Below are 10,227 nucleotides of genomic sequence, written 5' to 3'. Positions count from 1 at the left end.
TTATAGAACACTTATAAAACCGTTGCCTATGACAATTTAGAGAATAGTTTTAAAACCGTGGTCTTTGTTATTGATTTTAAAAATTGTTATTGTAAGTACCTTTAATACTGTGTTTCTAAACAAATCAAATTAACTCTTCACAATAGATCTCAACACACTTTTATTCTAGAATAAAATTAGATGAAAAATATTCCAAAAAATAGAAATCTAAGTATAGTTTTATAGTGTTCAACGTGCAAAAGTCCTTTAATGCAGGTAAAAGCATGTAAGTAGAAAAATGGTCAAGAATACAGTAAAGAATTCATTGATTTAGAGCAATTTTTCCAAGAAAGAATTACAAACACATAGCAGCCTATAAGTTTATAATGGGCCTCTATATCCAGATACCCTTCTGGAGAAAAGGCAGCATGCCACTTTCTTGCACTTAGTGTCTTACCAGCCTGAAGTTCAAATCAAATTTAAAGAACATTATATTAGTCTTACAAGATTGCAAATCCAAAATAAATATGAAAGTTATCAGCCCAAAGCATGTAATTGTTGTACTAAGGTGTAAACTATATAGTTAACATATGGAATTTAGTTTTTTCTATTTCTTAACATAAAAACCCAACAATGGCAACCAAGAATTAAAATTTTGTATGATCTCTAATAAATCACCAAGTAGAGAATATCTATTTCAGTATTCAGACTTGTCTTATAAATGATAAAACTTGTCCAACAAAGCCATCAATCAATTGATAACCAGTTGATATGCTGCATTATAAGCTGGTAATAAAGTAACATAAACCTCAGCACAATGACCATTTTGTTTGATTCATACATTAGCATCAAGGACCAGAATTTTATCCAAAAGAGGGAGGACAAATATAAGATCACATATTCATTCAAATAAGAATAAATGACAATTTTTGTGCAGGGAATTGTAGTATGCAAATTGAGGTTGCACTGATTATATGTCAAAACCAATGACATCATTGATTTTGAAATTCAGAACAAGCACAAGACATCTATCCTAAAAGTTCTAAAAGCAACAATAGAAATTGTCCCTGCTAGTCAAGACAAACGTAAATAAATTTTGGTCCAGACAAACAAAAAACTTACCATTCCCCTTTTATGTCTGTCACAGTATGAACAAAATTTCGTCTGGTAAGAACAAATTCATTGTAGATTACCCATTCAGGTTTGTGATCCAAGCAATTTGAAGGATGCAAATGCACCGTCTGCAAATAGAAGATAACCATTAGACACCATATAAATGCAATACCAAGCCTACACTTAAACCATTTTGGTAAGATACAAATAACGAAGAAGATAAAGACAAATAGCAGCTCATCTTAACAAACCTGGTTATCTTTCACAGTCAAGTAGTGTCATGTACGCTCCAGATGAGCAACCTGCATAAAATATCCAGCTAGCATAACCTTCCTTATGATATAGTAGTCTTAACCAGAGAGACCCTTGCAAATATTGATGTGCAAGACTAGCTTGTAGGACTGAGCAAAATAATTATTGTCTTACCTTACATATAAAGCCATCCATTCCAAAATGAGACTGAGAAACGAAAAATTATTTCTCTATTTACAGACTCATTTAATTATCAATCATTCAATCCAATTATCTATCACCTCAAAGTTGCATTATCCTGATTTTCAACACTAAAATTAGGACAAACCCTCCCCATAGAGTAGGAATATCAAACATGGAAGAAAAAATCAGAAAATATTGTTGCAATAGAGTTAGGAAATGAATATTATAGTTGAAGATAAGTTAAATTACATGATTGGGTAAATTTAATGGGAATTCATCCATAGCTTAGCTAATTTCAATCATTCAATGTTGAAAAACGATTATGAAAAGAACAACACTGAATACCTAAAAACTTACAATTGACATAAGTAAACTTACCCATAGATGTTTATACATTTCAGACCTCGTTTTACTTAAGAGGTTTGCTTCTGTTTGATCTCCATTTATACAAATCAACATTGCAAACTTAAGTGCTTCTGTTTGATCTTCACTTCTCTACATCAATGAGAAAATAGGGTTTGAATCCTAATATAATATGTTTTTCTCTTTCACCTAATAATTTCAAAAGAATAGGAAGACAAAATTTCATGAATCAAATTCATGCTTAAGAAATAAATACTAAGAGGAAAGTGAACCTTTCTATAGGCAGAGTCGTCATCTTCTTTGCAAGTGAAGGTGTTGTTCATTTGCTTCTTCTTGCTTAGAATTCAAATCCCTAACAGGAACAAAAATGGAGAACACAAAACCTGTGTTCCCAAACTTGCAAGAAGTATCATCGCTAACGGTGATTTTGGTCCAGGACTTCGATGACCTGGGTTTTGATCTTATGTGTGCGGTGGTCCGAGCTGTCTGATGAAATGAGGAAATGAGGAAAGGGAGGAAAGTGAGAGGGTTTGGGCTCCATAGACAAATTAATTTACAACAAAATAATAAAATTAATCCTCCAAATAGAGAACATTTTTTGTATATTAGATAAGGCAACACTTAAAAAATGTGGTCAAACATAATAGAGAACAGTTTTTTATATAACTGATAAGACAATGCTTAAAAAATCGTGATAAAATAAAATAGAGAACAGTTTTTATATAACTGATACGACAACGGTTCAAAAACATTGTCTGATGTACATTAAGACCACAGTTTTAAGACCGTAGTATATAAGTGCGTAAAATTAACAAATACGACAACACCACTAAAAACTGTGGCCTAATGTAATTTAAGACCACAGTTTTAAAACCGTAAAGAATGATGGCGTTGTCATAGGTCAAAAATGTAGTAATGGCACATTTTAATTGAGAGTAATTGTTCTAGTTAGTTAGTTAGGCTTTGCATAGTCTTTTATTCAAAATTTAGGTAAGTTTGTAAAGTCCTTTTTGGGGTAACTTGTTATCTACTCTTGTACTATAAATAAGGTTTTTCATGCATTGATCAATGATGAGAAATATCCATATATTCATATTAAGTTTTTGCAATATAGTATCAGAGCCTTCATCTTGAAGGCTTTGGTCATTGTTGCGCATTATCTACAATTATTATCTTTCTCTTTCAAGATTCAACAATGAATCATCGTCAACAATTCAACATGAAGTGAGGAAGATTGTGAAGAGAGAAGACCAAAGGAAGAATGTGATGCATTCTTGGATATCCTCTGATTCAGTATTGAATAGACAACCCTTTTGCTTCTTTAATCCGCGTGGAGAATTGATAATTCAATGGAAGAAGATTAAGAATTGGTGAAACAACAATACATGTGCAAATTCATAATTTGCTAATTTCAATCAGACATTTCTAGAAGAAAGACAAGAAGGAGCAACCAAGTTATTCTGAATCTTTCAACTAATTGTTGGATCTCATGTGATGGATCTAACAGTAGCTCTAATGAGAGGAGAAGAAAAAAGATATAAATGAGGAAGCTAAGAGATCGGGGTTCAAGATTAGATTCCATTAGTTTTGATGAAGTGAGCAAGATGAAAAGGCAGCACATATGGCAATGATCAACAAAACTGATTGGATCATACTTCTCTAGCGGAGGAGAAAACATATTTCATTTTGGAAGAGAAGTCATGGAAAAAATCACAAACACCATCAACAATAAAACCTCACAAATCATCAAAATTCTCACCTTTTGATACATCAACAAATGGTTTCTTATGCTAAAGTTGTGTCATGCAAGATTCAAATTAGGATACTTATGTTGTGCTATGCAAGATTGTGATCATGCTTTGAAGATTCATATAACTCATTTCAAGGTTCTTCTTGTAAATGGATGATTAAAGATGTTGTCAAGAAAATGTATGAAATTCATGCCAAGAAAGTAAATACTATGATTAGGAGCAACTAGGAAGCGTCAACAATGTAAAACCATGAGATTCTATGGGACTATGGTCAAGATTTCTGACCAGGAATATAATCAAGTGATTGAGAATCCAATCACATTAGGATCGAGATTCTGATCCATCATATTGTTATAATATCAAATCAAAATATCAAGCTAGGGTCATTAAACATTTACTCTCTAGCTTGAGGGGGCTATTGGAAAATAAAGCTACATTGGAATGCAAGCAGAAACAAGACAGCAACAATAACAGTTAATCGATTAACACTATAGTTAATCGATTAACTGGTTAGAAAATTAAGTGAAGCATTGGCTGAATAATTCTTATAATTGGCACGTTTTAATTGAGAGTAATTGTTCTAGTTAGTTAGTTAGGCTTAGCATAGTCTTTTATTCAAAAGTTAGGTAAGTTTGTTAAGTCCTTTTTGGGGTAACTTGTTACATACTCTTGTACTATAAATAAGGATTTTCATGCCTTGATCAAAGATGAGAAATATCCATAATATTTTTATTAAGCTTTCGCAATAAGGGTTCTTCTAATATTGGAATACTCCATCAAATAAAAATCACTACTTGTAATAAAATTTTATATTAATTGAGGATACCTAATATTTTGACAAAGTATAAAGTGAAAATTCATGCCGTTATATTTGCCATGTTTACTTTCTTGTAACATAATCAGACATATGTATGTTTACTTTTAATTGGAGCGGGTTCGGGGCGGGTTCGGGGTAGGGTATCATATGTATTAAGCCCAAATCCAAAAATTAACATCGAGTAAAACTCGAATGCAATAATAATGAATTTAACCCGTTAAATTCGAGTTCAGTTCGGGTGGATACCCACTGATTTGGTTTCCATTGCCATCCCTAATTTTACCATAGGAAATTCAGTATTTCATTTTGTACATTAGGTCAAACGAAATAGTGGGGCAACACTATCTAGTCTTATAATGTTAAAAGGAATGAAAAAAAGTGGTTATTCCGAAGTATAATATTTTGTTTGTTATTGTATTCATCCTAGTAGTCTATAATTATTCTCCATAAGAATCCCCCGTCTAAATAGTAAGCAAATAAAGTTATTTTGATATAGAAAGATATTAGGAACCAATAGGCAAACAACGTTTCTTGTTAATTAATGAGATAACGACATAATCAGATGAGGAATAAAATAGGATAAGAAACATAATATGATATGATATAAGTAGGATAAGTTTTTATCTTGTTCGATGTTTGATACCGATAAAATAATGATCATATTGATGATATGGTGACAATGATATTAGTAGTAGCAGTGGTGTTTAGAGGGGATAAAATGAACCCCAGCTCATTCTCAACACAATTCCTCAATGAGATAGGAAATATACTATATGAGCAAGATAACATAGGCAACTGATAATCCTATCATATAATATGTTATCTTATTAAACTTTGTATTGCAACTAGATAAGACATGTAAACATATCATGTCCTTGTTATGTTATTTACTAAATAAACCCTAAATTTGTTATCTCTATATTTCAGTATAGATCTGTTAATTGAGATAAAATAATTACAATTAATTATAGAAGAAATTGGAAATGTATTGTTAGCATTTAACAAGAACAGGGAGACTAAGAATTTCCACATTGCAATAGAAATTGGAAATATATTGTTAGCATTTAAACACCTCTTGTACGCTTAGTTCAATTTTTTTAATTTTATTTTTTAGTAAAAAACTTAAAAGGTGGAAAGTTTGATTACCAACTAATGTTGTTAAAGAATAAAACAAAATACTATTATATGAGTAGGGATGACAATATGAGTTTGGTCCGATAGAGCCAGCCCGTTTCGGTTGATATTTTTAGCAGATTGGGTTGGGAATTTAGGTCATTTTAATAATAAGAGTAGGATTGAGCCAACTCATATTTTGGCGGGCCGGACTAAAATAAATAAAAATAATGGACCAAAATGTTACTCAAGTTTTAGAGTTATTTTTTATTAGTGTCATTTTTGAGTAATTTCTTGACGTGGTTGCGTAATAATGAGTAGATCTATTAGTAGAGGATTGATCTATCATAATTAGGAGGGAGGATCCTCTCCATTAATGGAGAGACAAATATTACAAAAAATAAAGGAAACAATACAATGTTAATACATTTTTATCTTTTTATATATAATTGAATAACACTTTTGCCATTGAAAACATTTATAAAATCAAGTATTTGTCTCTGAAAGTGCGCATGTCAAGATAGCACTTTGGAAAGCTTTCTCACTATGTGTTTAGTTTTGATGAAGACAACTTGTGATTATAAGAGCTTGAAGATCATCAACAAATCAATATGCTTAAGTCTAAAATTGGTATTAGACTTAGACTAGTAATTAGTTTAGGTTGAGTCTAAGGCTTAGGTAAACTCAATACATGTCTCATATGCATAAAACTTTAAATCATTTTAAGTTTTGAGATATGTCATTTATAATATGTTCATGCATCACATAAATACATGTAATCTGTGCATCCTAGGCATAAACTTAGTGTTGAACATGTATAAATTAAGTGCATAACGTATTTGAGTTTTGCAAATTGAAAATACACTTGGAAATATGTAGTTAATCGATTAAGGTATGTTTTAATCGATTAACATAAGTTTTTGAAAAGCTGTTGAAACAGAAAACTTGGAAAAACAGAATCAGTTACGTTTTTAAAACACGTTAATCGATTAACCAAGGTCTTAATCGATTAACTGGGGAAGTGATTCTTTATAAACTACGTTTTCAGAACTGTAGTCATAACTTGCATGTTGCATTTTTTAGAGAGTTAGATCATATTTCGTGTTAATTGTTGCATCTATATGACATTGCATTTGTGAGATTAGAAAAGAGAGAATTCTATGCTTTAGGATTGAGAGGCATTTCATGTTTAATTTCTCATCATTTCACCTCACATGTTCATGCATTCATTGATGTTTTTGTGAAGATTTTGTATTCTGTAAAATCTGTTTTCAACTAATACATTGTCATGTTATATGAGACTTGTGTTAGAGTTTTAGAATAAGGTCTTAATTGTCTATTTTGAGCATTAAAATTGCTTTAGATTACTCTATGTTTTTGTTGTGAAAAGTGTTGTAACTTTGGGAATCTCAAGGTGTCTTACCACCAACGAGATTGTGTTGTATCTTCATTAGCTTAGAGTTCTTGATAGAAAGAATAGGTTCTTGGCTGGGGCTACACCGCAAGAAAGGTTTTCTTGGGCGGTAGGAAGGGAGTCAAACCAAGGAATAAGGTTCTTTAGTTTCAAGTGAATGTCTAAGTGTTGTAATTGGAAGAATTGCTTATAAAACATTATTTCAATTATAGTGAAGAAAAATCTCCCAGATCAACCGGGAGGCCTGGATGTAGTTTGCAAGTGGACACGCAAACGAACCAGGATAAAAATCGTGTTGCAGAATTTTTCTCTCTCTCTAGTGCTTTAATCGGTTACTTTGTATAGTTATTAATTGCTATATTCTGTTTCTATACTATACTGGTGTAACTCTGATATTTCAGTAAGCTCTGTATATTCGTTTCAATCTCGGTTGATTGTCGTGCAAGAAACTGAATCTGTCTGTGTAATCTGAGCTGTTTTAATCGATTAAAGTGATTACGTTAATCGATTATTTGTGTTCTGTTAATCAATTAATCTGAGGTTATTTCAGCATTAATTGTTGTTTTCGAAAAGCGGATACTCTGACCGCTATACCTATTCAACCCCCCTTCTAGGTGTATTTTAGCCACTGATACCTAACAGTCTCTTCATTAATGGAGAGGATCATTGTTCCATAATTAGTAGTCATGCCTTCAATTCCTAAATAGAAATGAGAGGAGGATAACCCTATTATATATAATGGAATAACTAGGGATGACAAAATACCCGACACATGGATACCCGAGGAAATACTTACAATGGATACTCACATTAATAACTTATGGGTGAGAGCAGATTTTATGATATACGCCCGTGGGTACCCCAAATTTATATATTTAGTTTTGGATTAAATTTTTATATACATTTATTATTAATTTTTGAGATTATATATCATATCTTTTATTATTAATTCATAATAAATTATGCATATTTGATTACGATCATAAATTTATCATATAAATATCATATTATTTATGCAAAATTCACTACCCGCACGGGTACCCGCAAATATTATGAGTTTGGGAACGGGAAAACACTACCCGCATCCACTCGCATCTGTTGCCATCTCTAAGAATAACAATTTTATCATTAAAAATGCATATAAAATCAAGTAATTGTACCTGCATTAATGAAGAGGATCATTATTTCATAATTAGTATTCATGCTTTCAATTCCCAAATATAAATGAGAGGAGGATAACTCTAGGAGAAACAAATGTATGTATTAAAGTTGTTGAGATTATCGATATATTATTTATTATTCATATTTATTTATTACAAACTTTTAAATATAAATAATACAAATGCATAGTAAATAATGTATTGAATGAGTATAAAAGTTGAAGTTAACTTTGCATAATTATTATCCTCTAACTCTAGCTTAGAAGAAAAAAAATATAACTAGATTCTTAAATGTGCACTGAGTAAAAGATTTATTTTCTACATATTTATCTACCGGTTATAAGTTATTATAACATTAAAAGAGTAAAAGATTTATTTTCTACGTTATCTATATAGCAGTTATTATAACATTAAAAAAGTGAAACATTTCGTTTCTACGTTATTTATACTAGCAGTTATTATAACATTAAAACTAGAGTTAAAACTAACCTACCAGACATTAATAACCTACGAGACTTAAATAGTGCACATTAGACGATAATACATAACAATAGAATAATCCTCCTAAAAACACATCTGGACTATTAAATAATGACACTATGTACCCAAAAAATAATGACACTCTATCTGGTTACTTTTTTCATCCCATTAACTGTGAATTTGACATCGTTTAAAATTTCGTATTATTTATGAAGAAACATTAATTGCATTTTTTTCTTATTTGTTCATATTGTATTAAACAAAATGTGGTAATAGTGGATATGAGTTAAGTTGTTAGAGATATTTTAGTCAAAATATATTATTTTACCTTTACAATTAATACTTTTAATGATTTTTTAAATTTGTTTGCATTATCTTCAAGTGATAATTAAAGTGCGACAAAATGACTATTAAATAGAATATTGTTAAATCCTCGTAACATTTAATAAGCATTTTTTTTAATAAAAAGACAGTACTCTACTATGTTGGGAATATAAAAAGCATTAAAAATTCACTCAACAGATTTTATAGGAGGGTTGAAGAATATAAAATACAATTTAAAGTCCCTCTTTAACATATTATAGTAATATAGTAATAGAATAAGAACATTTTTACTCTGTTCTATTTTGTCATTCTTATTTTATGAATTATATTCTTAAATAAGAATGACGAGAGAGAAATAAGAACAATGAGAGAAAATGAAAAAAGTAGATGTTTGATTAAGAATGTGGTAGATTGTGGGACCGAAATAAAAATAAGAATAATGTTTATCATTGTGAGAAAAATATATATTGTTCTTATTTCATATGAAGTTGTAATAAATTATAAAATAATATATGAAACTCATATAAAAATAAAGATAGTATTTTTTTGTAGTTCATCTAATAATTATATTCAAACATAGTAAAAACTTTAAAGAGTTCCTAGTTTATGCATTGATAAACTACATGTAACATATTAATGTCATAACCCATGAATTCGCCCTTTTTATCAAGATAAGGAGGATAAAAGTATCAATCACGTAGGGATTTGAATGAAGAGAATTCCTTCCTTTGACTAAAGTACACTTTGTAGAATGTTGACCTTTCCAAAATCAATATCATACTGATTTTTCCATCTTTAACACCCATTTCTTATTATTATTAGATAAGTTAGTAGAAATAGTATGTTAAAAAATACATTGATAATAGCAAGACAAAATTAGTTTAATGAAAGCACTTATTATTCAAAAGCAATGTCCCCCCATAGAAATTGTTAATACTTGTCATCTAGAGTTGCCAAGTCGTGGCCAAATGAAACAAGCAAGTGACACCAAAACAATAACAACAAGCTATTCTTCCCTTAAACTACAAAATTCCAAAATAATATTCGCACACATACCAATATAAAGAAAAATCTCTTTCTAACTTATAAAGATAAAACATAAAAGGAAAATAACATCTTTAAATAAATCTTATTTATATTTAAAGGATAAAAATATCATAACACTATTTTTTTATATTAAAAGATAAAACATAAAAGAAAATTAACATCTTATTTATATCTGCTAAAATTATCATTATTTTGATCTTTTAATTTTGATCCTTATCAAGTACTAGTAGT

At 30.0% G+C, this 10,227-nt stretch overlaps 1 long non-coding RNA gene across 1 annotated transcript; it reads right to left on the bottom strand.

The window, feature by feature from the left end:
* On the bottom strand, nt 1,152-1,444 carry LOC109361284. Its single transcript, XR_002109287.1, has 2 exons — nt 1,344-1,444; nt 1,152-1,220 (listed from the first exon to the last, which is right to left on the bottom strand). It is a non-coding gene; the product is annotated as an uncharacterized LOC109361284 (long non-coding RNA).

Source organism: Lupinus angustifolius, chromosome LG11, assembly GCF_001865875.1.
Source record: "Lupinus angustifolius cultivar Tanjil chromosome LG11, LupAngTanjil_v1.0, whole genome shotgun sequence".
NCBI lineage: Eukaryota > Viridiplantae > Streptophyta > Magnoliopsida > Fabales > Fabaceae > Lupinus > Lupinus angustifolius.
The sequence above is the reverse complement of the archived record's forward strand: the minus strand, read 5'-3'. Positions and strand labels throughout refer to the sequence as shown.